Source organism: Hemicordylus capensis, chromosome 6 (genome assembly GCF_027244095.1).
Source record: "Hemicordylus capensis ecotype Gifberg chromosome 6, rHemCap1.1.pri, whole genome shotgun sequence".
Lineage (NCBI taxonomy): Eukaryota > Metazoa > Chordata > Lepidosauria > Squamata > Cordylidae > Hemicordylus > Hemicordylus capensis.
The window spans coordinates 156,857,499-156,873,519 of NC_069662.1; positions in this window are offsets into that span (position 1 = coordinate 156,857,499).

Consider the following 16,021-nt stretch of genomic DNA (forward strand, 5'->3'; position numbering starts at 1 on the left):
TGCCCAAGCCCAGCCTGCTGGGAACGTGGGCGAAGCATTGCCACGAGTGGGCGCGGGATTGCCACGTGGTTTCAGGCACTGTCGTCAGGCGTCACCTTTTCAGTGGCTTCTTAAGCCCGGGGCTTAGCAAGGTTGGAGGGGGCCCAGAGACAAGATTTTAAAATGGGCCTCTCGCTGATATACACACACAAACACAGTTCACAATATATCGTGTGCTCACACTGACATCCCCATTATGAATACGGTGAATATCTAGTTCACACTGAATCTAGTTTTTTTACTCTCTGCTCCTGCCGATCTCCAAGAGACTCAACATAATTCATAGGGGGTGCAACATGAGAGGGTGGGGAGTCATGTGATGTGCCTCTGGGGGGGGGCCTCGAGGCAGTGGGGCCCCAAGACGACTGCCTCCCCTTGCCTAATGGTAGTTACGCCCACGGATAGGTCTAGTTTGCGAGGAGTATGTTCAGGATCGGAATGCGAGACCCTCCTTCCCAGCCAGAACCCCGAATTCCGCGACTAGCGGAGCTTGCGAAGGAGCGCGGCTTGCGTCCTAAAGCGGGTTGGATGCCCTAGTGCTTGGTCTGAACTCCCTTGGGCCGTGGGGTCCAACCAAGGGAGCCCTTCCTCGCCTGAGGCGCTGCGGGAAGCCCAGGGGGACGCGGCTCGGGGCCCCTCATTCCCACCCGCTTGGAGGGATTCGCTTTCCCCGGGTTTAGAATGCAAGTGACGTGAGCGGAGGGTGTGTGTGTGTGGGGGGGGGGCAAGCCAGGTGGATTCTACTCTCACTTTTCCAGGAGTGCCCAAATGCCCGGCCTGACTGAGGCTGGAGAAACACGGCTGGGCTTGAATGAGGCTCCTTAGACATCTCCTTGCTGAGGCTCAGGGAGAGGGGCCGTGTTCGGAGTGAGGGAGCTGGGGGGCCGGGTTCTTTGGACCCATCCTCTCTATTCTAGCCGTGACCCTGGTTAGTGCCGCGCCTGTTGTTAAACAAACACGTACGAAGTGGGGACGGAAGCGGCCCTTTCCCTTATATCGGGAGGGAGCATCCCAGTGACCTTGAGGCGGCAGCAGCAGCAGGAGAAACCAGGAGGGCTGCTTTACTCTCCCGAGGTCATTTTTAAGGACGCCTTTTCTCTCTCAAAGCAAAGCAATATTGATCCGTTTCTGGCTGCCCCGCGCCCCGCCGCCATCTCCTCTATCAGGGCGTAAAGCGACCGATTAGCCGAAGCCCTCGCCACGGCTCTCCTCCGCCATTCACTCGGCCGGCCGTAATGAATTCATCCATTTGAAAACATTACAGGGAATATTGGCGATTGACTGGGAGAGGAAGTGACACTTGACCCCTTTCGGATCCTGCACCCGGAGGAGGAGGAAGGGAGGAGGAGAGAGGCCGCTGCTCTCCAGATACGGGCCTGGCCCTGCTGGGAGGCTGAGCGCGCCGTTTCCCTCCGCCCTCCTCGCCCCGCTCCTGGCCGCCGCCTTTCAGTCAAAGCCAGTGAGCCGGCAAAGAGCTGCAGGCAGGAGCGGGAAGTCTACAGCAACAAGAAGAAGCCAGAGCAGCGGCGGCGGCCTCTCCTTCCTGGACGCTCGCCCCGCCGCGCCTTGCTGGCCAGCATCGCTGGCGATCGCCTGGCTGTCCCTTGGGGGAGAGGGTGTCGCTGCCTGCCAGCAAGCCTCAGCGGCTCCCCAGGGGTTGGCAGCAGCAAGCAACACTGGCATGCAGCGGCCCAAGGCCCTCCGGCGCCGCGAGGACCAGGGAGGATCTCCTCGCCCCAAAGGAAAGAGTGGAGCGCGCGCGGCAGCCTTCCTTCGGCTGCTCCGCTGCTGGCGCTGGCCGGCGGAACTCCTGAGGACCTGACCCCGCAGAGGCAGCTTGGAAGAGACTTCTGCCTGCACTGCTGATCTCCTGCCCCCTCAGACGAAGAGTCCGTTCAGGGGCCGGCCGAGGAGGTGCGCCACGTTTTGGCTCCCGCCCACCTCCCTGAAGCGTCATCGCAGCAATGAGAGGAGGCAGGCTGGATGGACTCCGGGCAGCCTTCCCAGCCTGTGCCCTACACACGGATTGGCTGAAGTTGTAAAAAAAGTAGTGTTGGTCCATCGGGGGCTAAATTGATTTCAGATCCGCTCGCGTTTGCTTCATTTTTCACCCTCTCAATTCTCCACTAACCATGTTAACTTCATGGAGGAGAGGTCTCTCAATGGCTACTAGTCGGAGGGCTATAGGCCACCTCCAGCCTCAAAGGCAGGATGCCTCTGAGTACTAGTTGCAGGGGAGTAACAGCGGGAGACAGGGCATGCTCTCAACTCCTGCCTGTGGCTTCCAGTGGTATCTGGTGGGCCACTGTGTGAAACAGGATGCTGGACCAGATGGGCCTTGGGCCTGATCCAGCAGGGCTGTTCTTAAAGAAGGGGGACTCCCTCCGCAGCTCAACTCACTCAAACAACCCTTTTATGCTGAATTAAATTTAATAGGTCAGGAGTTACGTATAGGCGTGTGTTTGTGTGTGGGAGAGAGGGAAAAGTTAGGAAACGTAAATATTTTCTAATCGGGCTGCACACTTTCTTCCGAGTAAATGCAGCTGAACTCAGTGAAGCTTGCTTCTGGGTAAAGGTGTCTAGAGGATCGCGCTGCTTTTCCTTAATCCACCAGATTCTCGACTGGTTTGGAAGTTTTGGCGGCTCAGTCCTTGACTGCTTTTGATTCCTCCCTTTCAAGGCCACAGAAGAGGTTCCTGCCTGGCTTTATGCCAAAGAAGCTCCACCAAGCAGAAGCTCAGTTTCTCCTGGAATCCGTAAAATTGTTCAAGACTGCCGTCGTTTGCTGAAAAGCAATTCAAAAGCAGACTACTGTTTTGTTTTGTTTTAAGTTTCCAAACGTTGATATTGACGGACCAGTGCTCGAATTATATGGGGAAGGGGTGTGTGTGTGTTAAAGCAACCAGCAAGCCCCATCCCCCGGCCTCCCTCCAATTTTAAACCATTCTAAGGCTCATAGCCTTCTTTAAATAAAAAAATAAAAAGTAAAGTAGCTAAGCAAGTCCTGCCCCCTTAAGCCAAGAGCTGGTATGAAGAGTCTTTGCTGCTTCTCGATAACAGGGTTTGTGGCTTGGCTTCCCTGGCTTCCCTTAGAAAGTATTTCCTTCCACAAGCCTGTAATAGGTATGGATCGAAATGAAGGAAGGAACATGAGTCCCAGGGGCATAGCTAGGGGAGAAGGGGCCGTGTTGCCCTCTCTCCCTGGCCCCTCGGAGTGAGGGAGAGAATCGAGAGAATATGGAGCAGTGGAGCTGGGGGGCCCTGAGGCGTTAGGGCCAGGTTCTTTGAACCCAGCCGTGCACCTCTGCTCATGAAGACCTTAGCCTGGAAGGAAGGTCCCCTTTCACCTACATCTGAAAGTTTGCCTTCGAGAAGAATCTCCACTTCCAAATTGTTTGATGAACGGAGGACCCGGCCAGCTCGACAGCCCTGGGTTTGCAGGGGTTTTTGGCATCCTCTAAAGCAGGAAGGCCTGGCCGTGGAAAGGATTAATTAGTGGATCTTTGGAAGCTCCTGCCGGGATCCCGCTCTCCCCAAGATTTCCACCTCGTTCACATCTTGTCCTTCAGTGACTAGTCTGCGAGTGGAAAGAGATGGCCATTTTGCCACGCACCTGCTCCTGATTTGCAGTCTGTATCCACCCTGCCCCATCCTGCCACGTGGGAAGGAGATATGTTTCGCACTTAGGGAGCAAAGGGGCGGCAAAAGGATCGTGGCCCCAGCTCCACCGTAAAGTTGTCTGTGGCAGATTTCGCTCTTCATTTGCAGAAAAAGAAAAAGAAAAAAACCAAACCAAAGCAACCAGGCTTGCTTTATTCTCTGAACAGCACACACACAGAGGTACATTTGTGTGAATTTAGATGGGAAACGTTTTAAGCAGTTCATAAACCTTATCCAGACATTACCTTGTACGAGTATACGGATGTCTGTGCACTCCTACACGTGTTTTTGTGTGAATGACTGTACCAGCGTTCATTTTAAAAGTGTGGAGAAGAGCTGGTCTTGAAATAGCCAGCATCAATTGTCCCCTTTGCTAAACAGGGTCTGCCCTGGTTTACATTTGGATGGGAAGCAACACGTGAATGCTGTTAAGATATCCCCCTTAGGGGATGGGTCTGTAGCTCAGTGTTAGAGCATCTGCTTTGCACGCAGAAGGCCCCACGTTCACTCCCTGGCAGCATCTCCAGTTAGGGCTGGGAAAGACTCCTGCCTGAAACCTTGGGCGGCTGCTGCCAGTCAGTGTAGACACAATACTGAGCTAGTTGGACCAATGGTCGGACTCTGTATTAAGGCAGCTCCCTGTGCTCCTATGTTCCTAATGTCTGACTAGGGCCACATAGGTGGGAAATAAATGCGTGTCCATTCAACCAGCGGGAGATCCAGATGAGGCGAGAGAATGTCGTACAGCTAGGAAGGAGCCGACGCCGGTTGGGTTTGTTAACACAACATGTTCCCCTCCACCTCTCTTCTTTTTAAACACCCCGGTTTCAGCTACCGTTGAATTTAGTCTCCGAAGTTATTTTGACTGAACTAATCAACCTGACACCTCGTTTCGCAATCTCTAATTAATTAGCAGGAAAAGCAGAACACTCTCGCCTCCCTCCAGCCCTTCCCCAATTAGCACGGTGGGCGTAAAAGTGCCGCTACTTCGGCCGCTTCGAGTCCCCTACGCCTACTTTTTCCAGCAGGGGGCGCGAAGGATTCCTTTGGAGCTGCTCGTGCTACCGACGCCGCGCTGAGCCGCGCCTCTGCCCTAGCCAGCCGAAAGTTTCCCAGCTCCGGGATAGACTGTTGCTGCGAGGTACCTGCTGTGTCCAGACCGGACCTAGACCACGTGTCCCTTGGGCGAGAGGCGCCCAGGTCCAGCGTTTCCGCTTCCCGAGAAGGAGCCGTGCGAAATATCCACCTGTCTGCAGTTCTGCACCTTCCAGAAAGATGCCACCCTCATTACCAGAGACCAGCATACAGATGCAGTCGCTGAGGGGAAATCAACCACCCTGATCTCTCAGCAGGGATGCCCGAATCAGATTCACGCCTGCTGTGCTTTCGGGCAATTTGAATGGAGCCCTCCCTTTGCTTCTTTCACGATTTCCATGTCAGTCCAGGGAAGATAGGCAGGTTTTATTTCTGCTCGTGTTAGCAAAGGGTGAGGGGGAAAAAACCCCGAAATGTTAAATCCGAGACTTTAATGCTTTACAGGGACAAATTTAAACTAATGTTGTAGGATGTTATTTATTATTAAGTTGGTAAAGAAAACAATCTTCATCTGATATTTGTTTAAATGAGGCCTTGATGTATATGACTTGGGGCAGGATAACCAAAAGAAAACTCGAACATATGAAGTGATTGTATAGAGAGTCAGCCCACCACTGGCCCATCAGTATTGTCCACACTGGCTGGCAGCAGCTTCGGGGTTTCATACAGTGGTCTTTCCCAGCCCTACCCGGAGCTGTTAGGGACGCAAGGAACTCAGGACACGCTGCAGGCAGACCCTTAAGCTATGGTGCCTTCTTAAGGGCAAAGTCTCCTCCCCCCACTTCCAAATGTGTGGTGGTTGTTTTTTTTTTGCAACTGATCTACACATCTCCATTGTAGGGCAGCAACGAATATCCACAAATATTCAAACTCCAATGAACGTTTGGATTCTACCATTAACATTTTGAAATGAGATGTTTCAAACCACAATTCAAACTCTCATTTTGAATGTGACGTTTTCCTTTCAAAATTGGGTGATTTAAATCTGTTTGGTATCCCTTGATTGTTTTCAATATGGCAGACTTTAAATATGAAATTTAATGTGCTGTCAGCCATCAAGTACTAATTACTTGATAATGCATATTATCTATTGTGCTATGAGATAAAACACATGGCTACATAGCACTCGGTACTGTTACATACCAGCCGCTGGATAGTGCCAGATACATTAGATAGACAAGTGCTTCTCAGGCAATTTTCCTGGATGCTTTGGAAATGTTCCTGGGATTCCTCAATAAGAAGAGCTGAAAGACAGCTTGGTCATTAATCCTCCCCTGCTATGTGCCATCATAGGGGAATATTGGGTTCTCTCAGTTCTCAGTAGTGATGGTGAGACCTAACATACCCTGTGTGAACTAAGGGTTTATCCTATAATATATCACAGAACATTTTCAGTACTAAATGTCTTTGCATGTTAATTATCAAGTATCCCAGATTAGCAGCTATCATATACTGAAATTACTGAAATCAAATATCATTGGGTGTTAGATACAAGTATTGCAGCTAAAATGTGGATAATATCTGAGCACCTAAAGAATATTTGATAGTCACTAATAGTTGCAAAGGAGAATTTTGAGGATAATGGTTGTGTGCTCCCCCGCCCCCTTTCCCCCCTCAGGAACATTCCAGACTGGCACAAAAAGCCCATGAGAGGCTCAAAGCTAGCTTTCAGTGGTCAAATCAGAGGTGTAGCTATAACTGAGTGGATGGGTTCAAAGAACCCGGGGCCCCCAGTTCCACCACTCCCAATTTTCTTCATTATCTCCCTCACTCTGCTGGGGTGAGGGGTGAACACGGGTCCCCTCTCCCCTAGCTACACCCCTGGGTCAAATGATATTTTAAACTGACTTCTTTTCTCCCCGTTTGCTTTGAGCTGTTGCTTAAAGGAGGAAAATGATCAGGAGAGTCTCTCTTCCTCAGCTTGCTTAAGAAGGAACCAAACACCAACAGCCTATAAAAAATCCACTACATTCTGAAGAAGGGTGAATGTGCACTTTACTTGGGGAGAATGAGGTTTAGAGGAAGAAGATGATAGCAGCACCCCCTCCCCTCCGGGAGCTGAGATGTTCATTTCCAGGCTGATTAATTAGGATGATGTTGTGCTCCGCCCTCCCATCATTACTAACTACTGTGGTTCTGATTAATTAGGCGTTGGAATTTGGAGACATATATTTGTTGTTCAGCAGATTGCTGGATTTTGTTTTTCTAAAAATATCCACAGGAGACCTCTGTGCTTGGAGCTCCTTGCACTCTTTCCCCATCCTTCTCAGCTTGTTTCTCTTGCCCTTTTTGCAAACAGTTTCTAGTGGCTGGGGCCTTTTCAGGCATCACAACAGCTGAAGAGAGTGGCAGCAATTTTCTTGACTTTGGGGACATCATAAGCTAGGACAAGTGAGATGCAAAGGGAGCTCAAGCATGGAGCAACAGAAGTGAATCACGGTGAAGTCCCCAGTTCAAGGGGGAAAGGTCTGGGGATAACCAGGGAAAGACCTTCACAATCTCTTTGTGAACTTCTCTGGGGCATCTGACAGGCCCCTTTTGGAAGTAGAAAGCTGGTTGGGATGGCCTTTGATATTCCAGTGACGAGGGCTGGATGATCCATTAGACGATGTGCACTACAGGGCAGGATCCTGGCCAGTTATCACAGAGCATCTGGACAGTGAACTTTGCTCTGCTGTGCTTTTATTACATTATTATTTATTAAAATGCTGGTCTTTTATTACATGCCAAGATAATAGTTACCATGTAGGCTCAGGAATAGTGAAATGGGAAATGCTGGTAGTGTCTCCAGTAGATGGAGGCTGAGCTGCTGTGCACGCTTTACTGTTCCAGGTTTCAGATTTAGCTTCATTTGTTTACGAGATTTGCATCTTGCCTTTCAAGACACAAGTGCTCTCAGGATGGTCCCAAAGGTATATAAAATGCATATGCAAAGCAGTTAAAACAATTACAAACTGAGCAGCAATAAAACACAGCAGATGAAGAGGTCAGTATCACCTTAAGAGACATGATGGGGAAAGATGGTAGCTTACTGCAGACTTTCCCCATGATTTAACCCATCCCATAAGCCAGCAGGATTCTCAATTTTGAGTCTTCAGGTGCTGCTGGACTGCAGCTCTTGTCACCCCCAGTCACAATGGCCAAAGTGTTGGAAGTGAAGGACTTTGCGCTGTCTCTTGTCTCAGTGACACAGGAATCCTAACACAAAGGTCATAGATGCCCATCCACATCTAGGGACCTAAGGTTGGGAACCCTTGCCACAAGCAACAACAGATGGCATATCTATCACAGTTCCTTTGTCTGTTTCCCAAAGCCATCATAAGAACGCAGGAAGAGCCCTGGGCTGGATCAGGCCCAAAGCATATCAGGTCCAGCATCTTTCACACAGTGGCCCACCAAATGCCTCTGAGAAGCCCACAGGCAAGAGGCGAGGGCATCCCTTCTCTCGCTGTTGCTCCCTTGTATTCAGAGGCATCGTGCCTCTGAGGCTGGAGGTGATCTACAGCCACCAGACTAGTACATAACATAAGAACAGCCCTGCTGGATAAAGCACAAGGCCCATCTAGTCCAGATTCCTGTTTCACACAGTGGCCCATCAGATGCCTCTGGGGAGCCCACAGGCAAGAGGTATGTGCATGCCCTCTCTCCTGCAACTGATATCGAGAGGCATCGTGTCTCTGAGGCTGGAGATGGCCCATAGCCATCAGACTAGTAGCCATTGATAGACCTGTCCTCCATGAATCTGTCTGAGCCCCTTTTAAAACCATCCAAGCTGGTGGCCACCACCACATTCTATGGCAAAGAATTTTATAGATTAATTATGCGCTGTGTGAAAAAGTACTTCCACTTGTCAGTCCTAAATCTCCAAACTTTCAGTTCCATGGGGTGACTCCTGATTCTAGTGTTGTGAGAAAGGGAGAAAAATCTCTCTCTGTCTACCCTTTCCACTCCATGCATAATTTTATACACTTCAATCATGTCTCCCCTTAGTCACCCCTTTTCCAAGGTAAAAAGCCCCAGATGCTGTAGCCTAGCCTCATAAGGAAGGTGCTCCAGGCCCCTGATCATTTTGGTTGCCCTCTTCTGAACCTTTTCTAGTCTACAACATCCTTCTTAAGATACGGTGAGTGACCAAAGCTGTACACAGCACTCTAGATGTGGCTGCACCAAGCTTGAGGCATCCAATACTTCCGGAGAGGCATCCCACAAGCCTGGCAGGTTGAACTTGTTGCCCATCCCCGCTAAAAGCATTCAAGTGGCTTCTCCTACTGCTTGCAAAGGAGCAAGTTGAACAGAATTGTGGCCAGGTCCTCCTGCAGTTACACTCACGATTCTCCAATCTCTGTGCCTTTGGGACCTGAACAATATGCAGTGATTTCCGCAGCACCCCTCCACCAAGATCCCAAACTGGGAATAAGCTTGCATTTTGCTCATTCGCTCAAGCAATCAAAATGGATATCCCCACCCATTAACAATCCCAACTTTGTTTGTTTGTTTTTTTAAAAAATAACCCCCTTTCCACATTGGACTGTTTTCCATATGTTCAGTATTCACTTCCCTTTATTGAAGGTTCTGCTTCCAGAGGGCCTCCATGAAAAATTCATTTTGTCAGCAGGTATAACAGCTGCTTCAGTCTTTACCTTGGCCTCTGAGGCACAGCCCCTCACTTGACATTAAAAAAAAATAAAAAAATAATAATATTCTTTTCCCTACACGGGCTCAAGTTATGTGCAAAATGCCTCACAATTAATCAGGAACCCCGAGTCTTAAGACAGACCAGATTGTTCAGGCAGGGCTGGGTTCAGTTCAGCTGTTAAGAAAGATGCACCGGAGGGAAAGGGAGACCAATTCTCATAGTGACTTGCCCAGAGCCAGACCACCAGGGAACTGGGCTTTGGTTGCCAGGGGTGTAGCAAGGTTGGAGTGGGCCCAGAGACAAGATTTTAAAATGCCCCCCCCGCCACCCTCACTGAAGCTTAGCTCATGAATAGAACATCCTAAATTATTTTTTTAAAGGTTTTGTAAATTGTGGATGATGCAAGTCAGTTAATGGAACTAGAGAAAGACGTGCTGTTCTGGTAGCTCCAGGTCTTAACACTCACATCAGTTTCGGAGGATGAATACAACTGAGGGAAGCCCAGGTGGGTGCGTGGCTGGGGGAGTCAGTCATGTGACTTGCCTCGGGGGGGGGCCCAAGGCAGTGGGCCCCCAGACAACTGTCTCCCCTTGCCCTGTTATAGTTACGTCCCTGTTGGTTACTCAGGTGAATCCTTCCTCCTCATCTCCTTCAGCTGGGCTTGGGCTGCCTTCTCTGCTGCTTCACTGGAATCAAAACTTTAAAGAAGAACTTTGTCTAATAAATACTTCTATCCTGCTGCTCCTTGAGAACAGAGAAATGTCCTCAAGCAAATTAGCTTGTCTCTAAGTAGCTTGCAGAAAATTCAGGTTCCTATTGCACATATGTGGTGTGCAATGTGCTAAACTGCCCAGAGATGTACGTTTGGGTGGGGTACAAATTTGATAAATAAATAAACTACAGATGCTCAGGAATTTAAAGAATTTATATCAAAATATAAATCCCCACTCTCGATGCATAAATTCAAGGTGGCTTACCAGATTTAAAAGACAACGTGCTGTAGACAAAGTTGTAGCCTGCTTTCATTCACACAAGAAGGGGGGGAAAGTTTGCTAATCATCCTTCCCCCACAAGGTTAGAGGACCCTCTGCAACAGGATGGCATGTAGGGCTGCAGAGCGGAAGGAGGGACTGGTCACAATTGTTCCCTCACTTTGCACAAACAGAAGTGCCTTCTATGAATGGAAGAAGTTAAAATAGAACTCCAGTGGTCTTTGGTGGTTCCATCTTGTTTCTTTTCAGATTGTGAGCTGAAAATTGTGGCCTGTGGCAGAAAAAGACCAAAATAATCCCAGTGGTAATTGGTGGCCTGGGTGCAGTTCCAAAAGACCTTGAAGAGCACCTCAACACCATAGGGGCCACAGAAATCACCATCAGCCAATTACAAAAAGCAGCTTTACTGGGAACAGCCTATATTCTGCGACGATATCTATAACCATTGACAATAAAATTCTGGCATCCCAGGTCCTTGGGAAGGACTCGATGTCTGGATAAAACAAACCAGTCAATAACACCTGTCTGACTGTGTAAATAAATAATAATAATTATTATATATAAATATTTGTAACCACCACCCTGTATTTTAATACACACAGAAGCTCTTCTCAGAATCAGTGAGAAGAGCTTCTTCTGGGTCTGTGAGGAGAGGGGGCTTAGCGGGCTCCCCGCAGATGATCCAAAGGCAGCCCTGGGCGGGCGGATCGGCTGCCCACGTGACTGTCTGCTCCGTCATGGAGCTGGTGGGGGTTGCGGGGATTGGGGGCCGTGCGCCCCCTGGAAGTTCCAGGATGCCCTGCACAAGTGCACGGAGCATCCTGGAGAGACCCCTGAGCCCAGGAGGATGCTTGCAGCCTCCCGGTTGGGGGTCTACTCATGTGTTGCCACAGTGTGTGGCAACACACAAGCAAAAAGATGAGGTTAATGGAGTGCTGGCTCCGTTACCCTCTTCTAAGGGGAGGGGGATTTAGTGAGGCTAGCTGCCGGGAGCTGTGTGGCTCCCATTGCAGCACACGATCGCCCCAAAGCGGGCTAGGCTCCCTTAGCGCACTTTTGGGCAATCGTGAGAATAGCCTCACAGAGTATTGGACAAAGTAAAAAAAGCGAGTTGTAGCAATAACTCTGCAAGCCATTTTAAAATACCTCAACACACACCAGGCGAAATGTTTTCTGTGGTGCATCCGGGAGGCTCGCCTATCATATGGCGGCACCAAAGCCCACAAGCCCCTCTCTTTTGTTCCCACTAGCTTCATATTGCTCTACCTACACGGGCCAACTGCAGGGCTGAACCTTGCCCAGAATAAAGCACATGGTTAGGAACCATTCAGCTAGATGAGAATCTAACTGGTCTTTGAGTCATCACAGCCATATACACTGGTGCAATTCCACATGCCCAACATTTTAGTTAATTTTTTTTAAAGTGGCCTACTGTATAGGACAGTCCTATGCTTCTTGGCAAGCAGGGAACACCACGGCAGCTAATTTAGCCCAAAGCTCCGTGTTCTTTTTTGCTTGCTATGGGCAACAGGACACTGATTTTGCTTGCAGCAGCTGGGCAAAAAGGTAAGCCCTGTCCACAGTAAGTAGAGTGCTGTTCCTTTATTTCCAAGAACTGCTGCATACTTGCCCATTCTGTTCACATAGCCAAAATCCTCTTTATCTTGCTTTATTTACGATGCAATTTATATTGACAGGAAACACTAGCTTTGTTTCCCAATTCTGCCTCTACCTTAAAAACGGGATGTCAATATCCGTTTAATAGCATGACACTGATGAGTGGAGCATCCACCTTTACTTTCTGGACTCTCTCAAAAAATTTATTCAAGTTGACATGAACAGAACTTATCACCAGAGGGAGCTCTTGCCAACAGAAGAAAATTAGACGTTGAAAACAATTAAGTTCAGTCTACAGCTACAAAAATTAATTGCAGGACATTGTTTCTCTCTACGTTACTCTGTCAGGTGATGTTTCCACAGAGGCATCTATTACTGAAATCCAAATGATTCCAACAGACTAGAAGGAAAAGGACCCACAGTGGCACTGGGGCCTCATTGAGGCCACATATTAAAAACCAAGATGGATCATTTTGTCCAATGGCCCTTTGAACTGTGATCTTGCAGACACTGTTTCATACAACAAATCAGATATAAACTTCACAACTCTCCAACTCCCTGAACACCAGAAGCTCTGTAGTGTTCAAATAGTTTGATTCCCCCCCCACAACATTCCCCCAGAGAAGGGGGTAGGGAGAGGATGAAATATCTGCTCCCAATCCCACCTTCCATTAAGACTTGTTTGTACTATGTCTCGAAGTCCACCCTATTAGTATAGCAGCCCCAATAATATATTTACTTAGGATTTGTTTTAACAGGTAGATACAACTAGCTCTGCTGCTCCTAATGCATATGTCTATGGTTTCATTTGTGTAGGAAAAATGAGTAGCTTTATCAGCTGTGCAGCTATTACAATTATTGTTCGATTCCCACCCACTCTGGGGATGTGTCCTCTGCATGGCCCCACTTTTTACTAATTCTTGCAGCCTCCTTTCCCACCACAAGGTTCCCGAGTCTGAAGGGAGGCAGCGCACATGAGTGAAGAGACACTGAAATCGTTCAAGGAGTCCTTTCTGCAATGTCCAGCCTGGGAAAGAAAAGGGACAACTTTTATTTATTATATTTGTACACTGCCCCCAAACCACCCGAACTGGGCTGTAATGACAATGGGGGAGGGGGAACCTATGGAGATCCCCCCACAGTAGCACCCCTGGAGGTAAGTTTCAGTTTTAAATATAAATATTTATTGTTAACAATAGAACCCCTGAACTCGAACCAAACTGGGAGTTGTTCTGGGGTGCACAAAACCAAACATGCCTGGTTATTTGGACTTGAGCAAAACCAGGCATACCAGTTTTGTGCACACTCCCTAATAAAAAGCACCACTGCCTCAGCCTGAGACACCAGGGAGAGATCTGGATCCAGAAGCACTCCCAGACTGTATACCTTTTACTTCTGGAGAAGTGTGATTCCATCCAGGACCAAAGATAGAATTGTCTCTTGAGTTCTGAATCCACACAATAAGCATCTCAGACTTATTTGGATTCAGTCTCAGTTTGTTATCCCTCATCTAGCCCATCACTGCTTCCAGGCAGGCATTTAAGGAGGTTATGCCTTCTCCCGACGATGTTGATATGTAGAAATAGATTTGGGTGTCATCAGCATACTAACACCCTGCACTGAATCTCCTGATGATCTCTCCTAGTGGTTTCATGTAGATATTAAAGAGCACTGGAGATAACATGGAGCCCTGGGGCACACCGCATAAAAGTTTATGTTTTGAAGAACAGTCTCCAAGAAACACCATCTGGAATCTGCCCAAGAGGTAGGAGCAGAACCACTGCAAATAGTGCCTCCCATGAGGGATGTGCATGAACTGAGGTTTGTGCACTCTTTCAGCATCGAACCAGTTCAGACAAGGTGCAAACTGGTTCGGTGCTGCGAGGAAGGGAGTGCTGAGTGGCCTCTTTTTAAAGAAGAGAAAGTAGGTTCTTACCTGCTCTCCACTGCCCCATGCAGCTTACTGCTGTGGTGGTGCTTGTCCCAAGTACCCACATGCAGCACCAGCATGCACTTTACATCTGTGCATGTGTGGGTGCCATGTTCAAACTGGCACCACATGTGGATACTTGGGACAAGTGCCACCCCAGCAGGAAGCTGCATGTGGTGGCAGAGAAAGGACCAAAAGGTCCAACAGTGTCACATTCCCTCTCTTGGAGATCAACCATGAGGCTGACCAAGGCAGTTTCCACTCCATAGTTTGCACAAAAGCCAGTTAGAAAATGGGTCTAGATAATCAAATTTCCTCCAAGACTACCTTGAGCTGGGAGGCCACCACCCTCAATTACTTTGCCCAGCCATGAAAGGTTGGGAGACAGGCCTATAGTTGCTTAACTATGAGGGATCCAATGCAGGCCTCTTTAGAAGAGGTCTAATGATTGTCTCTAGACAGGAATGCATCCTTCCCCCCTTCAGAGAAACATTTATAATACCTACCAGGCCTTCTACAATGACCCCCCCGACAGATAGTATAAGCCATGTCAGACAAGGGTCAAGAGAACAGGTAGTAGGCCACACCGTTTCAAGCAGCTTATCCACATCATTAGTAGTCACAAACTGAAACCAATCCAGCCTGACCACATAAGAGTTGTTGCTGGACACCTCCACATTAGATCTTGCAATAATTGTGGGGTCTGAGTATTAAGGCTTGAATATGGGAGATTTTATCCACAAAGAACTTACTTAGAATATCACAACAGGTAATTGATGGGTCCAAATTCTGATTCAAAGGAGGAGGAGTATGTAGTAGCCCCTCACAGAACCCTAAACAATTCTGCAGGGCATGAGCTTGCGGATGCAATATGGGCAGAAAAGAATCACTTCTTTGCTGCACGTATTGCCTGAGCATAGGTCTTCAAATGCACTCTTATGTTATAATCTGTCTGATTCAAGTTGAGTCTTCCTCCACTTGTGCTCCAGCCTACCTTGCTGCTTCAGCTCCTGTAGTTCTTTCATATTCCAAAGAGCAAAGTTTTGAAGCGCGTTGGAGAGGACGCTTAGGAGCAATCATGTCTACTGCCCTGGTAAGTTTGCTATTCCAATTCTCCACCAGGATATCAACAGGATCACCAGCAGAGCCAACACTAAATTCTTCCAAGCCTTCTTAGAATCCTATTGGATCCAATAACCTTCTTGGGCAGACCATCCTACAAGGCCCCTTACCTCTTACAAGGCAGAAGTGGGATGTGACTGTGAGTCCAACCTTATCCAGATGGTGGTCCATCCGTGACAATGGGGAAATCACAGGAGTCCACAACCATGGAACGTATTGACAGAATTCTGCAGAGTTCCTACATGCTCTGCTTCCAGCCTAGGGGACTGTGCAAACGTAATGTGCAAACGTGTTCGACGTTGAACCGGTTTGGTTCGACCAGGGTCAAACCAAACCACCCTGTTCGATCCGACCCCAGACCAACCCTCCCCCCGAGCGTTTGGGAGGTTCATTGTTTTTTTTAAAAAACTTACCCCTGAACAGGCTGGTTTGGGCAGTAAGGGAGGCTAGCGAGGGGAATTTTTTTAAAATCGTGAACCCCCCTCCCCTAGACCAAACGGGGGGGGTGGTTTCGAGGGGGTGCCGGACCGAACTGGCCCTGTCCAGACTTGAACTGAACCTGACCAGCCAGTTCTGTGCACACCCCTAAGGGACAGGTCTCATAAGGGAAGCCCTCTTTCTGCTTGTCAGATGCTATCTTCTGGATCAGGAGGAGATGGCTGCTTAGAGGTGAAAGCTGCCCTCAGGTACCTAGCAGAAGATGGTGGGAAACTGTAGGCCATTCAGTTTATATGCACAAGTAGAGCTTATTAACTGTTCAGTGTCATGGCATTGAGGCCACCAACTGCTTAACAAACTGAAAGGTGGTTAGAGGGCAACACTACACGACAAGCACTCCTGAAGAAATTCTACCACTTCTCTCTACCAGCCAGAGCAGTCTTTGCCACCATTCAATAGGAACATGTCTACAAAACCATGAGACACATAAAA